Source organism: Puma concolor, unplaced genomic scaffold, assembly GCF_028749965.1.
Source record: "Puma concolor isolate L17-30 unplaced genomic scaffold, mPumCon1.1.hap2 unalloc_scaffold_128, whole genome shotgun sequence".
NCBI classification, from domain to species: domain Eukaryota; kingdom Metazoa; phylum Chordata; class Mammalia; order Carnivora; family Felidae; genus Puma; species Puma concolor.
In genome coordinates, this window is record NW_028240156.1 from 1 (window position 1) to 24,077 (window position 24,077).

A 24,077-nucleotide genomic window follows, 5' to 3' on the forward strand; every position below is an offset into this window, starting at 1 on the left:
AGGAGCGGGCGGGGCAGCGAGACCCCAAACACAGACTCCGCCACAGGACTGGGCTCCCTGGGTCCCGGACCTCTTCCCTCCCTCCAGCCCCCATCCCCAGGGCCCCCGGCGTTTCGCGAGGCCCAGCTAGGGCTGCGGGCTCGCGCTGGTGATGTTCTGTGGGGGCGCTGGGGCCTCCGGGCTGGCTGCGCTCGCCCTGCGACTGGGGAGGAGGCGCTGAGAACCCGGCGGGGGGGGGGGCGCCCAGAAGGCACGGCCGGCCTGATGCCCCACGCTCGCTTCCACCCTCTTCCCAGTGAGCGGCCCGACGTGGTGCGGTGCGGTGCGGTGCGGGATGGAAGCGGAGGCGGGCGTGGGGCCAAGCCGGGAGCAGTCTGCCAGAGTCCCGGGATCGGTGAAGGCCGGGGCTTGCGCCACAGCGCCTTGCCAGGGTCCTCTTGCGCCGCCTCCGCCACCCGCCCGGGGCCCGCGGCGGAGGGCGGCGGCAGCGAGGCAGGCAGCCAGGCAGGCAGGCAGGCAGGCAGGCGCGTGCATGGGTGAAGCGCGGCACCCGCTGGGCTTGGGATGCGTGGAGCAGGCTCTTGAGGCGCCCAGCGGCAGCCGCCGGCGTCTACGGCCATACCACCCTGAACGCGCCCGATCTCGTCTGATCTCGGAAGCTAAGCAGGGTCGGGCCTGGTTAGTACTTGGATGGGAGACCGCCTGGGAATACCGGGTGCTGTAGGCTTTTGCCTTTTGCCTGTTGCCTGTTGCCTCTGGCCTCCTTGACCTCTCCTTTGGCGCCCGCCGCCCCTCCCCCTCCCTCCGTGTGTCCCTCTCTCCCCGGGGAGGGGAGCGCGGCTCCGGGGGCCAAACACACCCCGGCGGCCACTGCTCCCTCAGCCCCTCCCGGGCCGGCAAAGCGGCCTGGCCTGGCCTAGCCTGGCCCCGCCCCGCCCCGCCCCGCCCCCCCCCGAGCCCGCACACCCCACGGCACTTCACAAAGGGTCCGCTCCCCGCTCCCTGCTCCCCGCACCGGGCGAAATCCCACTGCACCGGCTGGAAGCCACGCCCCAGCTTTGCACCTTTCCTGACACTGCACCCGCACGGAGGGGTGGGGGGGTGCGGCGAGGGCGGGACCGGGGGCTGGCGCCTGGGGACTGGAGGGTGGGGGCTGGGTGGGTGGATCCAAAAACACAGGAGCGGGCGGGGCAGCGAGACCCCAAACACAGACTCCGCCACAGGACTGGGCTCCCTGGGTCCCGGACCTCTTCCCTCCCTCCAGCCCCCATCCCCAGGGCCCCCGGCGTTTCGCGAGGCCCAGCTAGGGCTGCGGGCTCGCGCTGGTGATGTTCTGTGGGGGCGCTGGGGCCTCCGGGCTGGCTGCGCTCGCCCTGCGACTGGGGAGGAGGCGCTGAGAACCCGGCGGGAGGGGGGGCGCCCAGAAGGCACGGCCGGCCTGATGCCCCACGCTCGCTTCCACCCTCTTCCCAGTGAGCGGCCCGACGTGGTGCGGTGCGGTGCGGTGCGGTGCGGTGCGGGATGGAAGCGGAGGCGGGCGTGGGGCCAAGCCGGGAGCAGTCTGCCAGAGTCCCAGGATCGGTGAAGGCCGGGGCTTGCGCCACAGCGCCTTGCCAGGGTCCTCTTGCGCCGCCTCCGCCACCCGCCCGGGGCCCGCGGCGGAGGGCGGCGGCAGCGAGGCAGGCAGCCAGGCAGGCAGGCAGGCAGGCAGGCAGGCGCGTGCATGGGTGAAGCGCGGCACCCGCTGGGCTTGGGATGCGTGGAGCAGGCTCTTGAGGCGCCCAGCGGCAGCCGCCGGCGTCTACGGCCATACCACCCTGAACGCGCCCGATCTCGTCTGATCTCGGAAGCTAAGCAGGGTCGGGCCTGGTTAGTACTTGGATGGGAGACCGCCTGGGAATACCGGGTGCTGTAGGCTTTTGCCTTTTGCCTGTTGCCTGTTGCCTCTGGCCTCCTTGACCTCTCCTTTGGCGCCCGCCGCCCCTCCCCCTCCCTCCGTGTGTCCCTCTCTCCCCGGGGAGGGGAGCGCGGCTCCGGGGGCCAAACACACCCCGGCGGCCACTGCTCCCTCAGCCCCTCCCGGGCCGGCAAAGCGGCCTGGCCTGGCCTAGCCTGGCCCCGCCCCGCCCCGCCCCGCCCCCCCCCCCGAGCCCGCACACCCCACGGCACTTCACAAGGGGTCCGCTCCCCGCTCCCTGCTCCCCGCACCGGGCGAAATCCCACTGCACCGGCTGGAAGCCACGCCCCAGCTTTGCACCTTTCCTGACACTGCACCCGCACGGAGGGGTGGGGGGGTGCGGCGAGGGCGGGACCGGGGGCTGGCGCCTGGGGACTGGAGGGTGGGGGCTGGGTGGGTGGATCCAAAAACACAGGAGCGGGCGGGGCAGCGAGACCCCAAACACAGACTCCGCCACAGGACTGGGCTCCCTGGGTCCCGGACCTCTTCCCTCCCTCCAGCCCCCATCCCCAGGGCCCCCGGCGTTTCGCGAGGCCCAGCTAGGGCTGCGGGCTCGCGCTGGTGATGTTCTGTGGGGGCGCTGGGGCCTCCGGGCTGGCTGCGCTCGCCCTGCGACTGGGGAGGAGGCGCTGAGAACCCGGCGGGAGGGGGGGCGCCCAGAAGGCACGGCCGGCCTGATGCCCCACGCTCGCTTCCACCCTCTTCCCAGTGAGCGGCCCGACGTGGTGCGGTGCGGTGCGGTGCGGTGCGGTGCGGTGCGGGATGGAAGCGGAGGCGGGCGTGGGGCCAAGCCGGGAGCAGTCTGCCAGAGTCCCGGGATCGGTGAAGGCCGGGGCTTGCGCCACAGCGCCTTGCCAGGGTCCTCTTGCGCCGCCTCCGCCACCCGCCCGGGGCCCGCGGCGGAGGGCGGCGGCAGCGAGGCAGGCAGCCAGGCAGGCAGGCAGGCAGGCAGGCAGGCGCGTGCATGGGTGAAGCGCGGCACCCGCTGGGCTTGGGATGCGTGGAGCAGGCTCTTGAGGCGCCCAGCGGCAGCCGCCGGCGTCTACGGCCATACCACCCTGAACGCGCCCGATCTCGTCTGATCTCGGAAGCTAAGCAGGGTCGGGCCTGGTTAGTACTTGGATGGGAGACCGCCTGGGAATACCGGGTGCTGTAGGCTTTTGCCTTTTGCCTGTTGCCTGTTGCCTCTGGCCTCCTTGACCTCTCCTTTGGCGCCCGCCGCCCCTCCCCCTCCCTCCGTGTGTCCCTCTCTCCCCGGGGAGGGGAGCGCGGCTCCGGGGGCCAAACACACCCCGGCGGCCACTGCTCCCTCAGCCCCTCCCGGGCCGGCAAAGCGGCCTGGCCTGGCCTAGCCTGGCCCCGCCCCGCCCCGCCCCGCCCCCCCCCGAGCCCGCACACCCCACGGCACTTCACAAGGGGTCCGCTCCCCGCTCCCCGCTCCCCGCACCGGGCGAAATCCCACTGCACCGGCTGGAAGCCACGCCCCAGCTTTGCACCTTTCCTGACACTGCACCCGCACGGAGGGGTGGGGGGGTGCGGCGAGGGCGGGACCGGGGGCTGGCGCCTGGGGACTGGAGGGTGGGGGCTGGGTGGGTGGATCCAAAAACACAGGAGCGGGCGGGGCAGCGAGACCCCAAACACAGACTCCGCCACAGGACTGGGCTCCCTGGGTCCCGGACCTCTTCCCTCCCTCCAGCCCCCATCCCCAGGGCCCCCGGCGTTTCGCGAGGCCCAGCTAGGGCTGCGGGCTCGCGCTGGTGATGTTCTGTGGGGGCGCTGGGGCCTCCGGGCTGGCTGCGCTCGCCCTGCGACTGGGGAGGAGGCGCTGAGAACCCGGCGGGAGGGGGGGCGCCCAGAAGGCACGGCCGGCCTGATGCCCCACGCTCGCTTCCACCCTCTTCCCAGTGAGCGGCCCGACGTGGTGCGGTGCGGTGCGGTGCGGTGCGGTGCGGTGCGGTGCGGGATGGAAGCGGAGGCGGGCGTGGGGCCAAGCCGGGAGCAGTCTGCCAGAGTCCCGGGATCGGTGAAGGCCGGGGCTTGCGCCACAGCGCCTTGCCAGGGTCCTCTTGCGCCGCCTCCGCCACCCGCCCGGGGCCCGCGGCGGAGGGCGGCGGCAGCGAGGCAGGCAGCCAGGCAGGCAGGCAGGCAGGCAGGCAGGCAGGCGCGTGCATGGGTGAAGCGCGGCACCCGCTGGGCTTGGGATGCGTGGAGCAGGCTCTTGAGGCGCCCAGCGGCAGCCGCCGGCGTCTACGGCCATACCACCCTGAACGCGCCCGATCTCGTCTGATCTCGGAAGCTAAGCAGGGTCGGGCCTGGTTAGTACTTGGATGGGAGACCGCCTGGGAATACCGGGTGCTGTAGGCTTTTGCCTTTTGCCTGTTGCCTGTTGCCTCTGGCCTCCTTGACCTCTCCTTTGGCGCCCGCCGCCCCTCCCCCTCCCTCCGTGTGTCCCTCTCTCCCCGGGGAGGGGAGCGCGGCTCCGGGGGCCAAACACACCCCGGCGGCCACTGCTCCCTCAGCCCCTCCCGGGCCGGCAAAGCGGCCTGGCCTGGCCTAGCCTGGCCCCGCCCCGCCCCGCCCCGCCCCCCCCCGAGCCCGCACACCCCACGGCACTTCACAAGGGGTCCGCTCCCCGCTCCCCGCTCCCCGCACCGGGCGAAATCCCACTGCACCGGCTGGAAGCCACGCCCCAGCTTTGCACCTTTCCTGACACTGCACCCGCACGGAGGGGTGGGGGGGTGCGGCGAGGGCGGGACCGGGGGCTGGCGCCTGGGGACTGGAGGGTGGGGGCTGGGTGGGTGGATCCAAAAACACAGGAGCGGGCGGGGCAGCGAGACCCCAAACACAGACTCCGCCACAGGACTGGGCTCCCTGGGTCCCGGACCTCTTCCCTCCCTCCAGCCCCCATCCCCAGGGCCCCCGGCGTTTCGCGAGGCCCAGCTAGGGCTGCGGGCTCGCGCTGGTGATGTTCTGTGGGGGCGCTGGGGCCTCCGGGCTGGCTGCGCTCGCCCTGCGACTGGGGAGGAGGCGCTGAGAACCCGGCGGGAGGGGGGGCGCCCAGAAGGCACGGCCGGCCTGATGCCCCACGCTCGCTTCCACCCTCTTCCCAGTGAGCGGCCCGACGTGGTGCGGTGCGGTGCGGTGCGGTGCGGTGCGGGATGGAAGCGGAGGCGGGCGTGGGGCCAAGCCGGGAGCAGTCTGCCAGAGTCCCGGGATCGGTGAAGGCCGGGGCTTGCGCCACAGCGCCTTGCCAGGGTCCTCTTGCGCCGCCTCCGCCACCCGCCCGGGGCCCGCGGCGGAGGGCGGCGGCAGCGAGGCAGGCAGCCAGGCAGGCAGGCAGGCAGGCAGGCAGGCGCGTGCATGGGTGAAGCGCGGCACCCGCTGGGCTTGGGATGCGTGGAGCAGGCTCTTGAGGCGCCCAGCGGCAGCCGCCGGCGTCTACGGCCATACCACCCTGAACGCGCCCGATCTCGTCTGATCTCGGAAGCTAAGCAGGGTCGGGCCTGGTTAGTACTTGGATGGGAGACCGCCTGGGAATACCGGGTGCTGTAGGCTTTTGCCTTTTGCCTGTTGCCTGTTGCCTCTGGCCTCCTTGACCTCTCCTTTGGCGCCCGCCGCCCCTCCCCCTCCCTCCGTGTGTCCCTCTCTCCCCGGGGAGGGGAGCGCGGCTCCGGGGGCCAAACACACCCCGGCGGCCACTGCTCCCTCAGCCCCTCCCGGGCCGGCAAAGCGGCCTGGCCTGGCCTAGCCTGGCCCCGCCCCGCCCCGCCCCGCCCCCCCCCGAGCCCGCACACCCCACGGCACTTCACAAGGGGTCCGCTCCCCGCTCCCCGCTCCCCGCACCGGGCGAAATCCCACTGCACCGGCTGGAAGCCACGCCCCAGCTTTGCACCTTTCCTGACACTGCACCCGCACGGAGGGGTGGGGGGGTGCGGCGAGGGCGGGACCGGGGGCTGGCGCCTGGGGACTGGAGGGTGGGGGCTGGGTGGGTGGATCCAAAAACACAGGAGCGGGCGGGGCAGCGAGACCCCAAACACAGACTCCGCCACAGGACTGGGCTCCCTGGGTCCCGGACCTCTTCCCTCCCTCCAGCCCCCATCCCCAGGGCCCCCGGCGTTTCGCGAGGCCCAGCTAGGGCTGCGGGCTCGCGCTGGTGATGTTCTGTGGGGGCGCTGGGGCCTCCGGGCTGGCTGCGCTCGCCCTGCGACTGGGGAGGAGGCGCTGAGAACCCGGCGGGAGGGGGGGCGCCCAGAAGGCACGGCCGGCCTGATGCCCCACGCTCGCTTCCACCCTCTTCCCAGTGAGCGGCCCGACGTGGTGCGGTGCGGTGCGGTGCGGTGCGGTGCGGGATGGAAGCGGAGGCGGGCGTGGGGCCAAGCCGGGAGCAGTCTGCCAGAGTCCCGGGATCGGTGAAGGCCGGGGCTTGCGCCACAGCGCCTTGCCAGGGTCCTCTTGCGCCGCCTCCGCCACCCGCCCGGGGCCCGCGGCGGAGGGCGGCGGCAGCGAGGCAGGCAGCCAGGCAGGCAGGCAGGCAGGCAGGCAGGCGCGTGCATGGGTGAAGCGCGGCACCCGCTGGGCTTGGGATGCGTGGAGCAGGCTCTTGAGGCGCCCAGCGGCAGCCGCCGGCGTCTACGGCCATACCACCCTGAACGCGCCCGATCTCGTCTGATCTCGGAAGCTAAGCAGGGTCGGGCCTGGTTAGTACTTGGATGGGAGACCGCCTGGGAATACCGGGTGCTGTAGGCTTTTGCCTTTTGCCTGTTGCCTGTTGCCTCTGGCCTCCTTGACCTCTCCTTTGGCGCCCGCCGCCCCTCCCCCTCCCTCCGTGTGTCCCTCTCTCCCCGGGGAGGGGAGCGCGGCTCCGGGGGCCAAACACACCCCGGCGGCCACTGCTCCCTCAGCCCCTCCCGGGCCGGCAAAGCGGCCTGGCCTGGCCTAGCCTGGCCCCGCCCCGCCCCGCCCCGCCCCCCCCCGAGCCCGCACACCCCACGGCACTTCACAAGGGGTCCGCTCCCCGCTCCCCGCTCCCCGCACCGGGCGAAATCCCACTGCACCGGCTGGAAGCCACGCCCCAGCTTTGCACCTTTCCTGACACTGCACCCGCACGGAGGGGTGGGGGGGTGCGGCGAGGGCGGGACCGGGGGCTGGCGCCTGGGGACTGGAGGGTGGGGGCTGGGTGGGTGGATCCAAAAACACAGGAGCGGGCGGGGCAGCGAGACCCCAAACACAGACTCCGCCACAGGACTGGGCTCCCTGGGTCCCGGACCTCTTCCCTCCCTCCAGCCCCCATCCCCAGGGCCCCCGGCGTTTCGCGAGGCCCAGCTAGGGCTGCGGGCTCGCGCTGGTGATGTTCTGTGGGGGCGCTGGGGCCTCCGGGCTGGCTGCGCTCGCCCTGCGACTGGGGAGGAGGCGCTGAGAACCCGGCGGGAGGGGGGGCGCCCAGAAGGCACGGCCGGCCTGATGCCCCACGCTCGCTTCCACCCTCTTCCCAGTGAGCGGCCCGACGTGGTGCGGTGCGGTGCGGTGCGGTGCGGTGCGGTGCGGGATGGAAGCGGAGGCGGGCGTGGGGCCAAGCCGGGAGCAGTCTGCCAGAGTCCCGGGATCGGTGAAGGCCGGGGCTTGCGCCACAGCGCCTTGCCAGGGTCCTCTTGCGCCGCCTCCGCCACCCGCCCGGGGCCCGCGGCGGAGGGCGGCGGCAGCGAGGCAGGCAGCCAGGCAGGCAGGCAGGCAGGCAGGCAGGCGCGTGCATGGGTGAAGCGCGGCACCCGCTGGGCTTGGGATGCGTGGAGCAGGCTCTTGAGGCGCCCAGCGGCAGCCGCCGGCGTCTACGGCCATACCACCCTGAACGCGCCCGATCTCGTCTGATCTCGGAAGCTAAGCAGGGTCGGGCCTGGTTAGTACTTGGATGGGAGACCGCCTGGGAATACCGGGTGCTGTAGGCTTTTGCCTTTTGCCTGTTGCCTGTTGCCTCTGGCCTCCTTGACCTCTCCTTTGGCGCCCGCCGCCCCTCCCCCTCCCTCCGTGTGTCCCTCTCTCCCCGGGGAGGGGAGCGCGGCTCCGGGGGCCAAACACACCCCGGCGGCCACTGCTCCCTCAGCCCCTCCCGGGCCGGCAAAGCGGCCTGGCCTGGCCTAGCCTGGCCCCGCCCCGCCCCGCCCCGCCCCCCCCCGAGCCCGCACACCCCACGGCACTTCACAAGGGGTCCGCTCCCCGCTCCCCGCTCCCCGCACCGGGCGAAATCCCACTGCACCGGCTGGAAGCCACGCCCCAGCTTTGCACCTTTCCTGACACTGCACCCGCACGGAGGGGTGGGGGGGTGCGGCGAGGGCGGGACCGGGGGCTGGCGCCTGGGGACTGGAGGGTGGGGGCTGGGTGGGTGGATCCAAAAACACAGGAGCGGGCGGGGCAGCGAGACCCCAAACACAGACTCCGCCACAGGACTGGGCTCCCTGGGTCCCGGACCTCTTCCCTCCCTCCAGCCCCCATCCCCAGGGCCCCCGGCGTTTCGCGAGGCCCAGCTAGGGCTGCGGGCTCGCGCTGGTGATGTTCTGTGGGGGCGCTGGGGCCTCCGGGCTGGCTGCGCTCGCCCTGCGACTGGGGAGGAGGCGCTGAGAACCCGGCGGGGGGGGGGCGCCCAGAAGGCACGGCCGGCCTGATGCCCCACGCTCGCTTCCACCCTCTTCCCAGTGAGCGGCCCGACGTGGTGCGGTGCGGTGCGGTGCGGGATGGAAGCGGAGGCGGGCGTGGGGCCAAGCCGGGAGCAGTCTGCCAGAGTCCCGGGATCGGTGAAGGCCGGGGCTTGCGCCACAGCGCCTTGCCAGGGTCCTCTTGCGCCGCCTCCGCCACCCGCCCGGGGCCCGCGGCGGAGGGCGGCGGCAGCGAGGCAGGCAGCCAGGCAGGCAGGCAGGCAGGCAGGCGCGTGCATGGGTGAAGCGCGGCACCCGCTGGGCTTGGGATGCGTGGAGCAGGCTCTTGAGGCGCCCAGCGGCAGCCGCCGGCGTCTACGGCCATACCACCCTGAACGCGCCCGATCTCGTCTGATCTCGGAAGCTAAGCAGGGTCGGGCCTGGTTAGTACTTGGATGGGAGACCGCCTGGGAATACCGGGTGCTGTAGGCTTTTGCCTTTTGCCTGTTGCCTGTTGCCTCTGGCCTCCTTGACCTCTCCTTTGGCGCCCGCCGCCCCTCCCCCTCCCTCCGTGTGTCCCTCTCTCCCCGGGGAGGGGAGCGCGGCTCCGGGGGCCAAACACACCCCGGCGGCCACTGCTCCCTCAGCCCCTCCCGGGCCGGCAAAGCGGCCTGGCCTGGCCTAGCCTGGCCCCGCCCCGCCCCGCCCCGCCCCCCCCCCGAGCCCGCACACCCCACGGCACTTCACAAAGGGTCCGCTCCCCGCTCCCTGCTCCCCGCACCGGGCGAAATCCCACTGCACCGGCTGGAAGCCACGCCCCAGCTTTGCACCTTTCCTGACACTGCACCCGCACGGAGGGGTGGGGGGGTGCGGCGAGGGCGGGACCGGGGGCTGGCGCCTGGGGACTGGAGGGTGGGGGCTGGGTGGGTGGATCCAAAAACACAGGAGCGGGCGGGGCAGCGAGACCCCAAACACAGACTCCGCCACAGGACTGGGCTCCCTGGGTCCCGGACCTCTTCCCTCCCTCCAGCCCCCATCCCCAGGGCCCCCGGCGTTTCGCGAGGCCCAGCTAGGGCTGCGGGCTCGCGCTGGTGATGTTCTGTGGGGGCGCTGGGGCCTCCGGGCTGGCTGCGCTCGCCCTGCGACTGGGGAGGAGGCGCTGAGAACCCGGCGGGAGGGGGGGCGCCCAGAAGGCACGGCCGGCCTGATGCCCCACGCTCGCTTCCACCCTCTTCCCAGTGAGCGGCCCGACGTGGTGCGGTGCGGTGCGGTGCGGTGCGGTGCGGGATGGAAGCGGAGGCGGGCGTGGGGCCAAGCCGGGAGCAGTCTGCCAGAGTCCCAGGATCGGTGAAGGCCGGGGCTTGCGCCACAGCGCCTTGCCAGGGTCCTCTTGCGCCGCCTCCGCCACCCGCCCGGGGCCCGCGGCGGAGGGCGGCGGCAGCGAGGCAGGCAGCCAGGCAGGCAGGCAGGCAGGCAGGCAGGCGCGTGCATGGGTGAAGCGCGGCACCCGCTGGGCTTGGGATGCGTGGAGCAGGCTCTTGAGGCGCCCAGCGGCAGCCGCCGGCGTCTACGGCCATACCACCCTGAACGCGCCCGATCTCGTCTGATCTCGGAAGCTAAGCAGGGTCGGGCCTGGTTAGTACTTGGATGGGAGACCGCCTGGGAATACCGGGTGCTGTAGGCTTTTGCCTTTTGCCTGTTGCCTGTTGCCTCTGGCCTCCTTGACCTCTCCTTTGGCGCCCGCCGCCCCTCCCCCTCCCTCCGTGTGTCCCTCTCTCCCCGGGGAGGGGAGCGCGGCTCCGGGGGCCAAACACACCCCGGCGGCCACTGCTCCCTCAGCCCCTCCCGGGCCGGCAAAGCGGCCTGGCCTGGCCTAGCCTGGCCCCGCCCCGCCCCGCCCCGCCCCCCCCCCGAGCCCGCACACCCCACGGCACTTCACAAGGGGTCCGCTCCCCGCTCCCTGCTCCCCGCACCGGGCGAAATCCCACTGCACCGGCTGGAAGCCACGCCCCAGCTTTGCACCTTTCCTGACACTGCACCCGCACGGAGGGGTGGGGGGGTGCGGCGAGGGCGGGACCGGGGGCTGGCGCCTGGGGACTGGAGGGTGGGGGCTGGGTGGGTGGATCCAAAAACACAGGAGCGGGCGGGGCAGCGAGACCCCAAACACAGACTCCGCCACAGGACTGGGCTCCCTGGGTCCCGGACCTCTTCCCTCCCTCCAGCCCCCATCCCCAGGGCCCCCGGCGTTTCGCGAGGCCCAGCTAGGGCTGCGGGCTCGCGCTGGTGATGTTCTGTGGGGGCGCTGGGGCCTCCGGGCTGGCTGCGCTCGCCCTGCGACTGGGGAGGAGGCGCTGAGAACCCGGCGGGAGGGGGGGCGCCCAGAAGGCACGGCCGGCCTGATGCCCCACGCTCGCTTCCACCCTCTTCCCAGTGAGCGGCCCGACGTGGTGCGGTGCGGTGCGGTGCGGTGCGGTGCGGTGCGGGATGGAAGCGGAGGCGGGCGTGGGGCCAAGCCGGGAGCAGTCTGCCAGAGTCCCGGGATCGGTGAAGGCCGGGGCTTGCGCCACAGCGCCTTGCCAGGGTCCTCTTGCGCCGCCTCCGCCACCCGCCCGGGGCCCGCGGCGGAGGGCGGCGGCAGCGAGGCAGGCAGCCAGGCAGGCAGGCAGGCAGGCAGGCGCGTGCATGGGTGAAGCGCGGCACCCGCTGGGCTTGGGATGCGTGGAGCAGGCTCTTGAGGCGCCCAGCGGCAGCCGCCGGCGTCTACGGCCATACCACCCTGAACGCGCCCGATCTCGTCTGATCTCGGAAGCTAAGCAGGGTCGGGCCTGGTTAGTACTTGGATGGGAGACCGCCTGGGAATACCGGGTGCTGTAGGCTTTTGCCTTTTGCCTGTTGCCTGTTGCCTCTGGCCTCCTTGACCTCTCCTTTGGCGCCCGCCGCCCCTCCCCCTCCCTCCGTGTGTCCCTCTCTCCCCGGGGAGGGGAGCGCGGCTCCGGGGGCCAAACACACCCCGGCGGCCACTGCTCCCTCAGCCCCTCCCGGGCCGGCAAAGCGGCCTGGCCTGGCCTAGCCTGGCCCCGCCCCGCCCCGCCCCGCCCCCCCCCCGAGCCCGCACACCCCACGGCACTTCACAAAGGGTCCGCTCCCCGCTCCCTGCTCCCCGCACCGGGCGAAATCCCACTGCACCGGCTGGAAGCCACGCCCCAGCTTTGCACCTTTCCTGACACTGCACCCGCACGGAGGGGTGGGGGGGTGCGGCGAGGGCGGGACCGGGGGCTGGCGCCTGGGGACTGGAGGGTGGGGGCTGGGTGGGTGGATCCAAAAACACAGGAGCGGGCGGGGCAGCGAGACCCCAAACACAGACTCCGCCACAGGACTGGGCTCCCTGGGTCCCGGACCTCTTCCCTCCCTCCAGCCCCCATCCCCAGGGCCCCCGGCGTTTCGCGAGGCCCAGCTAGGGCTGCGGGCTCGCGCTGGTGATGTTCTGTGGGGGCGCTGGGGCCTCCGGGCTGGCTGCGCTCGCCCTGCGACTGGGGAGGAGGCGCTGAGAACCCGGCGGGAGGGGGGGCGCCCAGAAGGCACGGCCGGCCTGATGCCCCACGCTCGCTTCCACCCTCTTCCCAGTGAGCGGCCCGACGTGGTGCGGTGCGGTGCGGTGCGGTGCGGTGCGGGATGGAAGCGGAGGCGGGCGTGGGGCCAAGCCGGGAGCAGTCTGCCAGAGTCCCAGGATCGGTGAAGGCCGGGGCTTGCGCCACAGCGCCTTGCCAGGGTCCTCTTGCGCCGCCTCCGCCACCCGCCCGGGGCCCGCGGCGGAGGGCGGCGGCAGCGAGGCAGGCAGCCAGGCAGGCAGGCAGGCAGGCAGGCAGGCGCGTGCATGGGTGAAGCGCGGCACCCGCTGGGCTTGGGATGCGTGGAGCAGGCTCTTGAGGCGCCCAGCGGCAGCCGCCGGCGTCTACGGCCATACCACCCTGAACGCGCCCGATCTCGTCTGATCTCGGAAGCTAAGCAGGGTCGGGCCTGGTTAGTACTTGGATGGGAGACCGCCTGGGAATACCGGGTGCTGTAGGCTTTTGCCTTTTGCCTGTTGCCTGTTGCCTCTGGCCTCCTTGACCTCTCCTTTGGCGCCCGCCGCCCCTCCCCCTCCCTCCGTGTGTCCCTCTCTCCCCGGGGAGGGGAGCGCGGCTCCGGGGGCCAAACACACCCCGGCGGCCACTGCTCCCTCAGCCCCTCCCGGGCCGGCAAAGCGGCCTGGCCTGGCCTAGCCTGGCCCCGCCCCGCCCCGCCCCGCCCCCCCCCCGAGCCCGCACACCCCACGGCACTTCACAAGGGGTCCGCTCCCCGCTCCCTGCTCCCCGCACCGGGCGAAATCCCACTGCACCGGCTGGAAGCCACGCCCCAGCTTTGCACCTTTCCTGACACTGCACCCGCACGGAGGGGTGGGGGGGTGCGGCGAGGGCGGGACCGGGGGCTGGCGCCTGGGGACTGGAGGGTGGGGGCTGGGTGGGTGGATCCAAAAACACAGGAGCGGGCGGGGCAGCGAGACCCCAAACACAGACTCCGCCACAGGACTGGGCTCCCTGGGTCCCGGACCTCTTCCCTCCCTCCAGCCCCCATCCCCAGGGCCCCCGGCGTTTCGCGAGGCCCAGCTAGGGCTGCGGGCTCGCGCTGGTGATGTTCTGTGGGGGCGCTGGGGCCTCCGGGCTGGCTGCGCTCGCCCTGCGACTGGGGAGGAGGCGCTGAGAACCCGGCGGGAGGGGGGGCGCCCAGAAGGCACGGCCGGCCTGATGCCCCACGCTCGCTTCCACCCTCTTCCCAGTGAGCGGCCCGACGTGGTGCGGTGCGGTGCGGTGCGGTGCGGTGCGGTGCGGGATGGAAGCGGAGGCGGGCGTGGGGCCAAGCCGGGAGCAGTCTGCCAGAGTCCCGGGATCGGTGAAGGCCGGGGCTTGCGCCACAGCGCCTTGCCAGGGTCCTCTTGCGCCGCCTCCGCCACCCGCCCGGGGCCCGCGGCGGAGGGCGGCGGCAGCGAGGCAGGCAGCCAGGCAGGCAGGCAGGCAGGCAGGCAGGCGCGTGCATGGGTGAAGCGCGGCACCCGCTGGGCTTGGGATGCGTGGAGCAGGCTCTTGAGGCGCCCAGCGGCAGCCGCCGGCGTCTACGGCCATACCACCCTGAACGCGCCCGATCTCGTCTGATCTCGGAAGCTAAGCAGGGTCGGGCCTGGTTAGTACTTGGATGGGAGACCGCCTGGGAATACCGGGTGCTGTAGGCTTTTGCCTTTTGCCTGTTGCCTGTTGCCTCTGGCCTCCTTGACCTCTCCTTTGGCGCCCGCCGCCCCTCCCCCTCCCTCCGTGTGTCCCTCTCTCCCCGGGGAGGGGAGCGCGGCTCCGGGGGCCAAACACACCCCGGCGGCCACTGCTCCCTCAGCCCCTCCCGGGCCGGCAAAGCGGCCTGGCCTGGCCTAGCCTGGCCCCGCCCCGCCCCGCCCCGCCCCCCCCCGAGCCCGCACACCCCACGGCACTTCACAAGGGGTCCGCTCCCCGCTCCCCGCTCCCCGCACCGGGCGAAATCCCACTGCACCGGCTGGAAGCCACGCCCCAGCTTTGCACCTTTCCTGACACTGCACCCGCACGGAGGGGTGGGGGGGTGCGGCGAGGGCGGGACCGGGGGCTGGCGCCTGGGGACTGGAGGGTGGGGGCTGGGTGGGTGGATCCAAAAACACAGGAGCGGGCGGGGCAGCGAGACCCCAAACACAGACTCCGCCACAGGACTGGGCTCCCTGGGTCCCGGACCTCTTCCCTCCCTCCAGCCCCCATCCCCAGGGCCCCCGGCGTTTCGCGAGGCCCAGCTAGGGCTGCGGGCTCGCGCTGGTGATGTTCTGTGGGGGCGCTGGGGCCTCCGGGCTGGCTGCGCTCGCCCTGCGACTGGGGAGGAGGCGCTGAGAACCCGGCGGGAGGGGGGGCGCCCAGAAGGCACGGCCGGCCTGATGCCCCACGCTCGCTTCCACCCTCTTCCCAGTGAGCGGCCCGACGTGGTGCGGTGCGGTGCGGTGCGGTGCGGTGCGGGATGGAAGCGGAGGCGGGCGTGGGGCCAAGCCGGGAGCAGTCTGCCAGAGTCCCGGGATCGGTGAAGGCCGGGGCTTGCGCCACAGCGCCTTGCCAGGGTCCTCTTGCGCCGCCTCCGCCACCCGCCCGGGGCCCGCGGCGGAGGGCGGCGGCAGCGAGGCAGGCAGCCAGGCAGGCAGGCAGGCAGGCAGGCAGGCGCGTGCATGGGTGAAGCGCGGCACCCGCTGGGCTTGGGATGCGTGGAGCAGGCTCTTGAGGCGCCCAGCGGCAGCCGCCGGCGTCTACGGCCATACCACCCTGAACGCGCCCGATCTCGTCTGATCTCGGAAGCTAAGCAGGGTCGGGCCTGGTTAGTACTTGGATGGGAGACCGCCTGGGAATACCGGGTGCTGTAGGCTTTTGCCTTTTGCCTGTTGCCTGTTGCCTCTGGCCTCCTTGACCTCTCCTTTGGCGCCCGCCGCCCCTCCCCCTCCCTCCGTGTGTCCCTCTCTCCCCGGGGAGGGGAGCGCGGCTCCGGGGGCCAAACACACCCCGGCGGCCACTGCTCCCTCAGCCCCTCCCGGGCCGGCAAAGCGGCCTGGCCTGGCCTAGCCTGGCCCCGCCCCGCCCCGCCCCGCCCCCCCCCCGAGCCCGCACACCCCACGGCACTTCACAAGGGGTCCGCTCCCCGCTCCCTGCTCCCCGCACCGGGCGAAATCCCACTGCACCGGCTGGAAGCCACGCCCCAGCTTTGCACCTTTCCTGACACTGCACCCGCACGGAGGGGTGGGGGGGTGCGGCGAGGGCGGGACCGGGGGCTGGCGCCTGGGGACTGGAGGGTGGGGGCTGGGTGGGTGGATCCAAAAACACAGGAGCGGGCGGGGCAGCGAGACCCCAAACACAGACTCCGCCACAGGACTGGGCTCCCTGGGTCCCGGACCTCTTCCCTCCCTCCAGCCCCCATCCCCAGGGCCCCCGGCGTTTCGCGAGGCCCAGCTAGGGCTGCGGGCTCGCGCTGGTGATGTTCTGTGGGGGCGCTGGGGCCTCCGGGCTGGCTGCGCTCGCCCTGCGACTGGGGAGGAGGCGCTGAGAACCCGGCGGGAGGGGGGGCGCCCAGAAGGCACGGCCGGCCTGATGCCCCACGCTCGCTTCCACCCTCTTCCCAGTGAGCGGCCCGACGTGGTGCGGTGCGGTGCGGTGCGGTGCGGTGCGGTGCGGGATGGAAGCGGAGGCGGGCGTGGGGCCAAGCCGGGAGCAGTCTGCCAGAGTCCCGGGATCGGTGAAGGCCGGGGCTTGCGCCACAGCGCCTTGCCAGGGTCCTCTTGCGCCGCCTCCGCCACCCGCCCGGGGCCCGCGGCGGAGGGCGGCGGCAGCGAGGCAGGCAGCCAGGCAGGCAGGCAGGCAGGCAGGCAGGCGCGTGCATGGGTGAAGCGCGGCACCCGCTGGGCTTGGGATGCGTGGAGCAGGCTCTTGAGGCGCCCAGCGGCAGCCGCCGGCGTCTACGGCCATACCACCCTGAACGCGCCCGATCTCGTCTGATCTCGGAAGCTAAGCAGGGTCGGGCCTGGTTAGTACTTGGATGGGAGACCGCCTGGGAATACCGGGTGCTGTAGGCTTTTGCCTTTTGCCTGTTGCCTGTTGCCTCTGGCCTCCTTGACCTCTCCTTTGGCGCCCGCCGCCCCTCCCCCTCCCTCCGTGTGTCCCTCTCTCCCCGGGGAGGGGAGCGCGGCTCCGGGGGCCAAACACACCCCGGCGGCCACTGCTCCCTCAGCCCCTCCCGGGCCGGCAAAGCGGCCTGGCCTGGCCTAGCCTGGCCCCGCCCCGCCCCGCCCCGCCCCCCCCCGAGCCCGCACACCCCACGGCACTTCACAAGGGGTCCGCTCCCCGCTCCCCGCTCCCCGCACCGGGCGAAATCCCACTGCACCGGCTGGAAGCCACGCCCCAGCTTTGCACCTTTCCTGACACTGCACCCGCACGGAGGGGTGGGGGGGTGCGGCGAGGGCGGGACCGGGGGCTGGCGCCTGGGGACTGGAGGGTGGGGGCTGGGTGGGTGGATCCAAAAACACAGGAGCGGGCGGGGCAGCGAGACCCCAAACACAGACTCCGCCACAGGACTGGGCTCCCTGGGTCCCGGACCTCTTCCCTCCCTCCAGCCCCCATCCCCAGGGCCCCCGGCGTTTCGCGAGGCCCAGCTAGGGCTGCGGGCTCGCGCTGGTGATGTTCTGTGGGGGCGCTGGGGCCTCCGGGCTGGCTGCGCTCGCCCTGCGACTGGGGAGGAGGCGCTGAGAACCCGGCGGGAGGGGGGGCGCCCAGAAGGCACGGCCGGCCTGATGCCCCACGCTCGCTTCCACCCTCTTCCCAGTGAGCGGCCCGACGTGGTGCGGTGCGGTGCGGTGCGGTGCGGTGCGGTGCGGTGCGGGATGGAAGCGGAGGCGGGCGTGGGGCCAAGCCGGGAGCAGTCTGCCAGAGTCCCGGGATCGGTGAAGGCCGGGGCTTGCGCCACAGCGCCTTGCCAGGGTCCTCTTGCGCCGCCTCCGCCACCCGCCCGGGGCCCGCGGCGGAGGGCGGCGGCAGCGAGGCAGGCAGCCAGGCAGGCAGGCAGGCAGGCAGGCAGGCAGGCGCGTGCATGGGTGAAGCGCGGCACCCGCTGGGCTTGGGATGCGTGGAGCAGGCTCTTGAGGCGCCCAGCGGCAGCCGCCGGCGTCTACGGCCATACCACCCTGAACGCGCCCGATCTCGTCTGATCTCGGAAGCTAAGCAGGGTCGGGCCTGGTTAGTACTTGGATGGGAGACCGCCTGGGAATACCGGGTGCTGTAGGCTTTTGCCTTTTGCCTGTTGCCTGTTGCCTCTGGCCTCCTTGACCTCTCCTTTGGCGCCCGCCGCCCCTCCCCCTCCCTCCGTGTGTCCCTCTCTCCCCGGGGAGGGGAGCGCGGCTCCGGGGGCCAAACACACCCCGGCGGCCACTGCTCCCTCAGCCCCTCCCGGGCCGGCAAAGCGGCCTGGCCTGGCCTAGCCTGGCCCCGCCCCGCCCCGCCCCGCCCCCCCCCCCGAGCCCGCACACCCCACGGCACTTCACAAGGGGTCCGCTCCCCGCTCCCCGCTCCCCGCACCGGGCGAAATCCCACTGCACCGGCTGGAAGCCACGCCCCAGCTTTGCACCTTTCCTGACACTGCACCCGCACGGAGGGGTGGGGGGGTGCGGCGAGGGCGGGACCGGGGGCTGGCGCCTGGGGACTGGAGGGTGGGGGCTGGGTGGGTGGATCCAAAAACACAGGAGCGGGCGGGGCAGCGAGACCCCAAACACAGACTCCGCCACAGGACTGGGCTCCCTGGGTCCCGGACCTCTTCCCTCCCTCCAGCCCCCATCCCCAGGGCCCCCGGCGTTTCGCGAGGCCCAGCTAGGGCTGCGGGCTCGCGCTGGTGATGTTCTGTGGGGGCGCTGGGGCCTCCGGGCTGGCTGCGCTCGCCCTGCGACTGGGGAGGAGGCGCTGAGAACCCGGCGGGAGGGGGGGCGCCCAGAAGGCACGGCCGGCCTGATGCCCCACGCTCGCTTCCACCCTCTTCCCAGTGAGCGGCCCGACGTGGTGCGGTGCGGTGCGGTGCGGTGCGGTGCGGGATGGAAGCGGAGGCGGGCGTGGGGCCAAGCCGGGAGCAGTCTGCCAGAGTCCCGGGATCGGTGAAGGCCGGGGCTTGCGCCACAGCGCCTTGCCAGGGTCCTCTTGCGCCGCCTCCGCCACCCGCCCGGGGCCCGCGGCGGAGGGCGGCGGCAGCGAGGCAGGCAGCCAGGCAGGCAGGCAGGCAGGCAGGCAGGCAGGCGCGTGCATGGGTGAAGCGCGGCACCCGCTGGGCTTGGGATGCGTGGAGCAGGCTCTTGAGGCGCCCAGCGGCAGCCGCCGGCGTCTACGGCCATACCACCCTGAACGCGCCCGATCTCGTCTGATCTCGGAAGCTAAGCAGGGTCGGGCCTGGTTAGTACTTGGATGGGAGACCGCCTGGGAATACCGGGTGCTGTAGGCTTTTGCCTTTTGCCTGTTGCCTGTTGCCTCTGGCCTCCTTGACCTCTCCTTTGGCGCCCGCCGCCCCTCCCCCTCCCTCCGTGTGTCCCTCTCTCCCCGGGGAGGGGAGCGCGGCTCCGGGGGCCAAACACACCCCGGCGGCCACTGCTCCCTCAGCCCCTCCCGGGCCGGCAAAGCGGCCTGGCCTGGCCTAGCCTGGCCCCGCCCCGCCCCGCCCCGCCCCCCCCCGAGCCCGCACACCCCACGGCACTTCACAAGGGGTCCGCTCCCCGCTCCCCGCTCCCCGCACCGGGCGAAATCCCACTGCACCGGCTGGAAGCCACGCCCCAGCTTTGCACCTTTCCTGACACTGCACCCGCACGGAGGGGTGGGGGGGTGCGGCGAGGGCGGGACCGGGGGCTGGCGCCTGGGGACTGGAGGGTGGGGGCTGGGTGGGTGGATCCAAAAACACAGGAGCGGGCGGGGCAGCGAGACCCCAAACACAGACTCCGCCACAGGACTGGGCTCCCTGGGTCCCGGACCTCTTCCCTCCCTCCAGCCCCCATCCCCAGGGCCCCCGGCGTTTCGCGAGGCCCAGCTAGGGCTGCGGGCTCGCGCTGGTGATGTTCTGTGGGGGCGCTGGGGCCTCCGGGCTGGCTGCGCTCGCCCTGCGACTGGGGAGGAGGCGCTGAGAACCCGGCGGGAGGGGGGGCGCCCAGAAGGCACGGCCGGCCTGATGCCCCACGCTCGCTTCCACCCTCTTCCCAGTGAGCGGCCCGACGTGGTGCGGTGCGGTGCGGTGCGGTGCGGTGCGGGATGGAAGCGGAGGCGGGCGTGGGGCCAAGCCGGGAGCAGTCTGCCAGAGTCCCGGGATCGGTGAAGGCCGGGGCTTGCGCCACAGCGCCTTGCCAGGGTCCTCTTGCGCCGCCTCCGCCACCCGCCCGGGGCCCGCGGCGGAGGGCGGCGGCAGCGAGGCAGGCAGCCAGGCAGGCAGGCAGGCAGGCAGGCAGGCAGGCGCGTGCATGGGTGAAGCGCGGCACCCGCTGGGCTTGGGATGCGTGGAGCAGGCTCTTGAGGCGCCCAGCGGCAGCCGCCGGCGTCTACGGCCATACCACCCTGAACGCGCCCGATCTCGTCTGATCTCGGAAGCTAAGCAGGGTCGGGCCTGGTTAGTACTTGGATGGGAGACCGCCCGGGAATACCGGGTGCTGTAGGCTTTTGCCTTTTGCCTGTTGCCTGTTGCCTCTGGCCTCCTTGACCTCTCCTTTGGCGCCCGCCGCCCCTCCCCCTCCCTCCGTGTGTCCCTCTCTCCCCGGGGAGGGGAGCGCGGCTCCGGGAGCCAAACACACCCCGGCGGCCACTGCTCCCTCAGCCCCTCCCGGGCCGGCAAAGCGGCCTGGCCTGGCCTAGCCTGGCCCCGCCCCGCCCCGCCCCGCCCCCCCCCCGAGCCCGCACACCCCACGGCACTTCACAAGGGGTCCGCTCCCCGCTCCCCGCTCCCCGCACCGGGCGAAATCCCACTGCACCGGCTGGAAGCCACGCCCCAGCTTTGCACCTTTCCTGACACTGCACCCGCACGGAGGGGTGGGGGGGTGCGGCGAGGGCGGGACCGGGGGCTGGCGCCTGGGGACTGGAGGGTGGGGGCTGGGTGGGTGGATCCAAAAACACAGGAGCGGGCGGGGCAGCGAGACCCCAAACACAGACTCCGCCACAGGACTGGGCTCCCTGGGTCCCGGACCTCTTCCCTCCCTCCAGCCCCCATCCCCAGGGCCCCCGGCGTTTCGCGAGGCCCAGCTAGGGCTGCGGGCTCGCGCTGGTGATGTTCTGTGGGGGCGCTGGGGCCTCCGGGCTGGCTGCGCTCGCCCTGCGACTGGGGAGGAGGCGCTGAGAACCCGGCGGGAGGGGGGGCGCCCAGAAGGCACGGCCGGCCTGATGCCCCACGCTCGCTTCCACCCTCTTCCCAGTGAGCGGCCCGACGTGGTGCGGTGCGGTGCGGTGCGGTGCGGGATTGAAGCGGAGGCGGGCGTGGGGCCAAGCCGGGAGCAGTCTGCCAGAGTCCCGGGATCGGTGAAGGCCGGGGCTTGCGCCACAGCGCCTTGCCAGGGTCCTCTTGCGCCGCCTCCGCCACCCGCCCGGGGCCCGCGGCGGAGGGCGGCGGCAGCGAGGCAGGCAGCCAGGCAGGCAGGCAGGCAGGCAGGCAGGCAGGCGCGTGCATGGGTGAAGCGCGGCACCCGCTGGGCTTGGGATGCGTGGAGCAGGCTCTTGAGGCGCCCAGCGGCAGCCGCCGGCGTCTACGGCCATACCACCCTGAACGCGCCCGATCTCGTCTGATCTCGGAAGCTAAGCAGGGTCGGGCCTGGTTAGTACTTGGATGGGAGACCGCCCGGGAATACCGGGTGCTGTAGGCTTTTGCCTTTTGCCTGTTGCCTGTTGCCTCTGGCCTCCTTGACCTCTCCTTTGGCGCCCGCCGCCCCTCCCCCTCCCTCCGTGTGTCCCTCTCTCCCCGGGGAGGGGAGCGCGGCTCCGGGAGCCAAACACACCCCGGCGGCCACTGCTCCCTCAGCCCCTCCCGGGCCGGCAAAGCGGCCTGGCCTGGCCTAGCCTGGCCCCGCCCCGCCCCGCCCCGCCCCCCCCCCGAGCCCGCACACCCCACGGCACTTCACAAGGGGTCCGCTCCCCGCTCCCCGCTCCCCGCACCGGGCGAAATCCCACTGCACCGGCTGGAAGCCACGCCCCAGCTTTGCACCTTTCCTGACACTGCACCCGCACGGAGGGGTGGGGGGGTGCGGCGAGGGCGGGACCGGGGGCTGGCGCCTGGGGACTGGAGGGTGGGGGCTGGGTGGGTGGATCCAAAAACACAGGAGCGGGCGGGGCAGCGAGACCCCAAACACAGACTCCGCCACAGGACTGGGCTCCCTGGGTCCCGGACCTCTTCCCTCCCTCCAGCCCCCATCCCCAGGGCCCCCGGCGTTTCGCGAGGCCCAGCTAGGGCTGCGGGCTCGCGCTGGTGATGTTCTGTGGGGGCGCTGGGGCCTCCGGGCTGGCTGCGCTCGCCCTGCGACTGGGGAGGAGGCGCTGAGAACCCGGCGGGAGGGGGGGCGCCCAGAAGGCACGGCCGGCCTGATGCCCCACGCTCGCTTCCACCCTCTTCCCAGTGAGCGGCCCGACGTGGTGCGGTGCGGTGCGGTGCGGTGCGGTGCGGTGCGGGATGGAAGCGGAGGCGGGCGTGGGGCCAAGCCGGGAGCAGTCTGCCAGAGTCCCGGGATCGGTGAAGGCCGGGGCTTGCGCCACAGCGCCTTGCCAGGGTCTTCTTGCGCCGCCTCCGCCACCCGCCCGGGGCCCGCGGCGGAGGGCGGCGGCAGCGAGGCAGGCAGCCAGGCAGGCAGGCAGGCAGGCAGGCAGGCGCGTGCATGGGTGAAGCGCGGCACCCGCTGGGCTTGGGATGCGTGGAGCAGGCTCTTGAGGCGCCCAGCGGCAGCCGCCGGCGTCTACGGCCATACCACCCTGAACGCGCCCGATCTCGTCTGATCTCGGAAGCTAAGCAGGGTCGGGCCTGGTTAGTACTTGGATGGGAGACCGCCTGGGAATACCGGGTGCTGTAGGCTTTTGCCTTTTGCCTGTTGCCTGTTGCCTCTGGCCTCCTTGACCTCTCCTTTGGCGCCCGCCGCCCCTCCCCCTCCCTCCGTGTGTCCCTCTCTCCCCGGGGAGGGGAGCGCGGCTCCGGGGGCCAAACACACCCCGGCGGCCACTGCTCCCTCAGCCCCTCCCGGGCCGGCAAAGCGGCCTGGCCTGGCCTAGCCTGGCCCCGCCCCGCCCCGCCCCGCCCCCCCCCGAGCCCGCACACCCCACGGCACTTCACAAGGGGTCCGCTCCCCGCTCCCCGCTCCCCGCACCGGGCGAAATCCCACTGCACCGGCTGGAAGCCACGCCCCAGCTTTGCACCTTTCCTGACACTGCACCCGCACGGAGGGGTGGGGGGGTGCGGCGAGGGCGGGACCGGGGGCTGGCGCCTGGGGACTGGAGGGTGGGGGCTGGGTGGGTGGATCCAAAAACACAGGAGCGGGCGGGGCAGCGAGACCCCAAACACAGACTCCGCCACAGGACTGGGCTCCCTGGGTCCCGGACCTCTTCCCTCCCTCCAGCCCCCATCCCCAGGGCCCCCGGCGTTTCGCGAGGCCCAGCTAGGGCTGCGGGCTCGCGCTGGTGATGTTCTGTGGGGGCGCTGGGGCCTCCGGGCTGGCTGCGCTCGCCCTGCGACTGGGGAGGAGGCGCTGAGAACCCGGCGGGAGGGGGGGCGCCCAGAAGGCACGGCCGGCCTGATGCCCCACGCTCGCTTCCACCCTCTTCCCAGTGAGCGGCCCGACGTGGTGCGGTGCGGTGCGGTGCGGTGCGGTGCGGTGCGGTGCGGGATGGAAGCGGAGGCGGGCGTGGGGCCAAGCCGGGAGCAGTCTGCCAGAGTCCCGGGATCGGTGAAGGCCGGGGCTTGCGCCACAGCGCCTTGCCAGGGTCCTCTTGCGCCGCCTCCGCCACCCGCCCGGGGCCCGCGGCGGAGGGCGGCGGCAGCGAGGCAGGCAGCCAGGCAGGCAGGCAGGCAGGCAGGCAGGCAGGCGCGTGCATGGGTGAAGCGCGGCACCCGCTGGGCTTGGGATGCGTGGAGCAGGCTCTTGAGGCGCCCAGCGGCAGCCGCCGGCGTCTACGGCCATACCACCCTGAACGCGCCCGATCTCGTCTGATCTCGGAAGCTAAGCAGGGTCGGGCCTGGTTAGTACTTGGATGGGAGACCGCCTGGGAATACCGGGTGCTGTAGGCTTTTGCCTTTTGCCTGTTGCCTGTTGCCTCTGGCCTCCTTGACCTCTCCTTTGGCGCCCGCCGCCCCTCCCCCTCCCTCCGTGTGTCCCTCTCTCCCCGGGGAGGGGAGCGCGGCTCCGGGGGCCAAACACACCCCGGCGGCCACTGCTCCCTCAGCCCCTCCCGGGCCGGCAAAGCGGCCTGGCCTGGCCTAGCCTGGCCCCGCCCCGCCCCGCCCCGCCCCCCCCCCCGAGCCCGCACACCCCACGGCACTTCACAAGGGGTCCGCTCCCCGCTCCCCGCTCCCCGCACCGGGCGAAATCCCACTGCACCGGCTGGAAGCCACGCCCCAGCTTTGCACCTTTCCTGACACTGCACCCGCACGGAGGGGTGGGGGGGTGCGGCGAGGGCGGGACCGGGGGCTGGCGCCTGGGGACTGGAGGGTGGGGGCTGGGTGGGTGGATCCAAAAACACAGGAGCGGGCGGGGCAGCGAGACCCCAAACACAGACTCCGCCACAGGACTGGGCTCCCTGGGTCCCGGACCTCTTCCCTCCCTCCAGCCCCCATCCCCAGGGCCCCCGGCGTTTCGCGAGGCCCAGCTAGGGCTGCGGGCTCGCGCTGGTGATGTTCTGTGGGGGCGCTGGGGCCTCCGGGCTGGCTGCGCTCGCCCT

At 73.4% G+C, this 24,077-nt stretch overlaps 20 non-coding genes across 20 annotated transcripts; all 20 read left to right on the forward strand.

The window, feature by feature from the left end:
• Positions 1-608: 608 nt before the first annotated feature.
• On the forward strand, positions 609-727 carry LOC147571635 (5S ribosomal RNA). The gene has a single exon (XR_015247152.1). It is a non-coding gene; the product is annotated as a 5S ribosomal RNA (ribosomal RNA).
• Positions 728-1,799: 1,072 nt separating this feature from the next.
• LOC147571636 (5S ribosomal RNA) lies at positions 1,800-1,918 on the forward strand. The gene has a single exon (XR_015247165.1). It is a non-coding gene; the product is annotated as a 5S ribosomal RNA (ribosomal RNA).
• Positions 1,919-2,997: 1,079 nt separating this feature from the next.
• Positions 2,998-3,116, forward strand: LOC147571637 (5S ribosomal RNA). Its single transcript, XR_015247176.1, has one exon. It is a non-coding gene; the product is annotated as a 5S ribosomal RNA (ribosomal RNA).
• Positions 3,117-4,202: 1,086 nt separating this feature from the next.
• On the forward strand, positions 4,203-4,321 carry LOC147571638 (5S ribosomal RNA). The gene has a single exon (XR_015247188.1). It is a non-coding gene; the product is annotated as a 5S ribosomal RNA (ribosomal RNA).
• Positions 4,322-5,393: 1,072 nt separating this feature from the next.
• Positions 5,394-5,512, forward strand: LOC147571639 (5S ribosomal RNA). The gene has a single exon (XR_015247199.1). It is a non-coding gene; the product is annotated as a 5S ribosomal RNA (ribosomal RNA).
• Positions 5,513-6,584: 1,072 nt separating this feature from the next.
• Positions 6,585-6,703, forward strand: LOC147571640 (5S ribosomal RNA). The gene has a single exon (XR_015247153.1). It is a non-coding gene; the product is annotated as a 5S ribosomal RNA (ribosomal RNA).
• A 1,077-nt stretch (positions 6,704-7,780) lies between these two features.
• LOC147571641 (5S ribosomal RNA) lies at positions 7,781-7,899 on the forward strand. The gene has a single exon (XR_015247154.1). It is a non-coding gene; the product is annotated as a 5S ribosomal RNA (ribosomal RNA).
• Positions 7,900-8,956: 1,057 nt separating this feature from the next.
• Positions 8,957-9,075, forward strand: LOC147571642 (5S ribosomal RNA). The gene has a single exon (XR_015247155.1). It is a non-coding gene; the product is annotated as a 5S ribosomal RNA (ribosomal RNA).
• A 1,073-nt stretch (positions 9,076-10,148) lies between these two features.
• On the forward strand, positions 10,149-10,267 carry LOC147571643 (5S ribosomal RNA). Its single transcript, XR_015247156.1, has one exon. It is a non-coding gene; the product is annotated as a 5S ribosomal RNA (ribosomal RNA).
• A 1,074-nt stretch (positions 10,268-11,341) lies between these two features.
• LOC147571644 (5S ribosomal RNA) lies at positions 11,342-11,460 on the forward strand. Its single transcript, XR_015247157.1, has one exon. It is a non-coding gene; the product is annotated as a 5S ribosomal RNA (ribosomal RNA).
• Positions 11,461-12,533: 1,073 nt separating this feature from the next.
• On the forward strand, positions 12,534-12,652 carry LOC147571645 (5S ribosomal RNA). Its single transcript, XR_015247159.1, has one exon. It is a non-coding gene; the product is annotated as a 5S ribosomal RNA (ribosomal RNA).
• Positions 12,653-13,730: 1,078 nt separating this feature from the next.
• On the forward strand, positions 13,731-13,849 carry LOC147571646 (5S ribosomal RNA). Its single transcript, XR_015247160.1, has one exon. It is a non-coding gene; the product is annotated as a 5S ribosomal RNA (ribosomal RNA).
• A 1,072-nt stretch (positions 13,850-14,921) lies between these two features.
• Positions 14,922-15,040, forward strand: LOC147571647 (5S ribosomal RNA). The gene has a single exon (XR_015247161.1). It is a non-coding gene; the product is annotated as a 5S ribosomal RNA (ribosomal RNA).
• A 1,078-nt stretch (positions 15,041-16,118) lies between these two features.
• LOC147571648 (5S ribosomal RNA) lies at positions 16,119-16,237 on the forward strand. Its single transcript, XR_015247162.1, has one exon. It is a non-coding gene; the product is annotated as a 5S ribosomal RNA (ribosomal RNA).
• Positions 16,238-17,323: 1,086 nt separating this feature from the next.
• Positions 17,324-17,442, forward strand: LOC147571649 (5S ribosomal RNA). Its single transcript, XR_015247163.1, has one exon. It is a non-coding gene; the product is annotated as a 5S ribosomal RNA (ribosomal RNA).
• A 1,078-nt stretch (positions 17,443-18,520) lies between these two features.
• LOC147571650 (5S ribosomal RNA) lies at positions 18,521-18,639 on the forward strand. The gene has a single exon (XR_015247166.1). It is a non-coding gene; the product is annotated as a 5S ribosomal RNA (ribosomal RNA).
• Positions 18,640-19,715: 1,076 nt separating this feature from the next.
• LOC147571651 (5S ribosomal RNA) lies at positions 19,716-19,834 on the forward strand. Its single transcript, XR_015247196.1, has one exon. It is a non-coding gene; the product is annotated as a 5S ribosomal RNA (ribosomal RNA).
• Positions 19,835-20,906: 1,072 nt separating this feature from the next.
• Positions 20,907-21,025, forward strand: LOC147571652 (5S ribosomal RNA). Its single transcript, XR_015247197.1, has one exon. It is a non-coding gene; the product is annotated as a 5S ribosomal RNA (ribosomal RNA).
• Positions 21,026-22,103: 1,078 nt separating this feature from the next.
• On the forward strand, positions 22,104-22,222 carry LOC147571653 (5S ribosomal RNA). The gene has a single exon (XR_015247167.1). It is a non-coding gene; the product is annotated as a 5S ribosomal RNA (ribosomal RNA).
• A 1,086-nt stretch (positions 22,223-23,308) lies between these two features.
• LOC147571654 (5S ribosomal RNA) lies at positions 23,309-23,427 on the forward strand. Its single transcript, XR_015247168.1, has one exon. It is a non-coding gene; the product is annotated as a 5S ribosomal RNA (ribosomal RNA).
• The last annotated feature ends 650 nt before the right edge of the window (positions 23,428-24,077 follow it).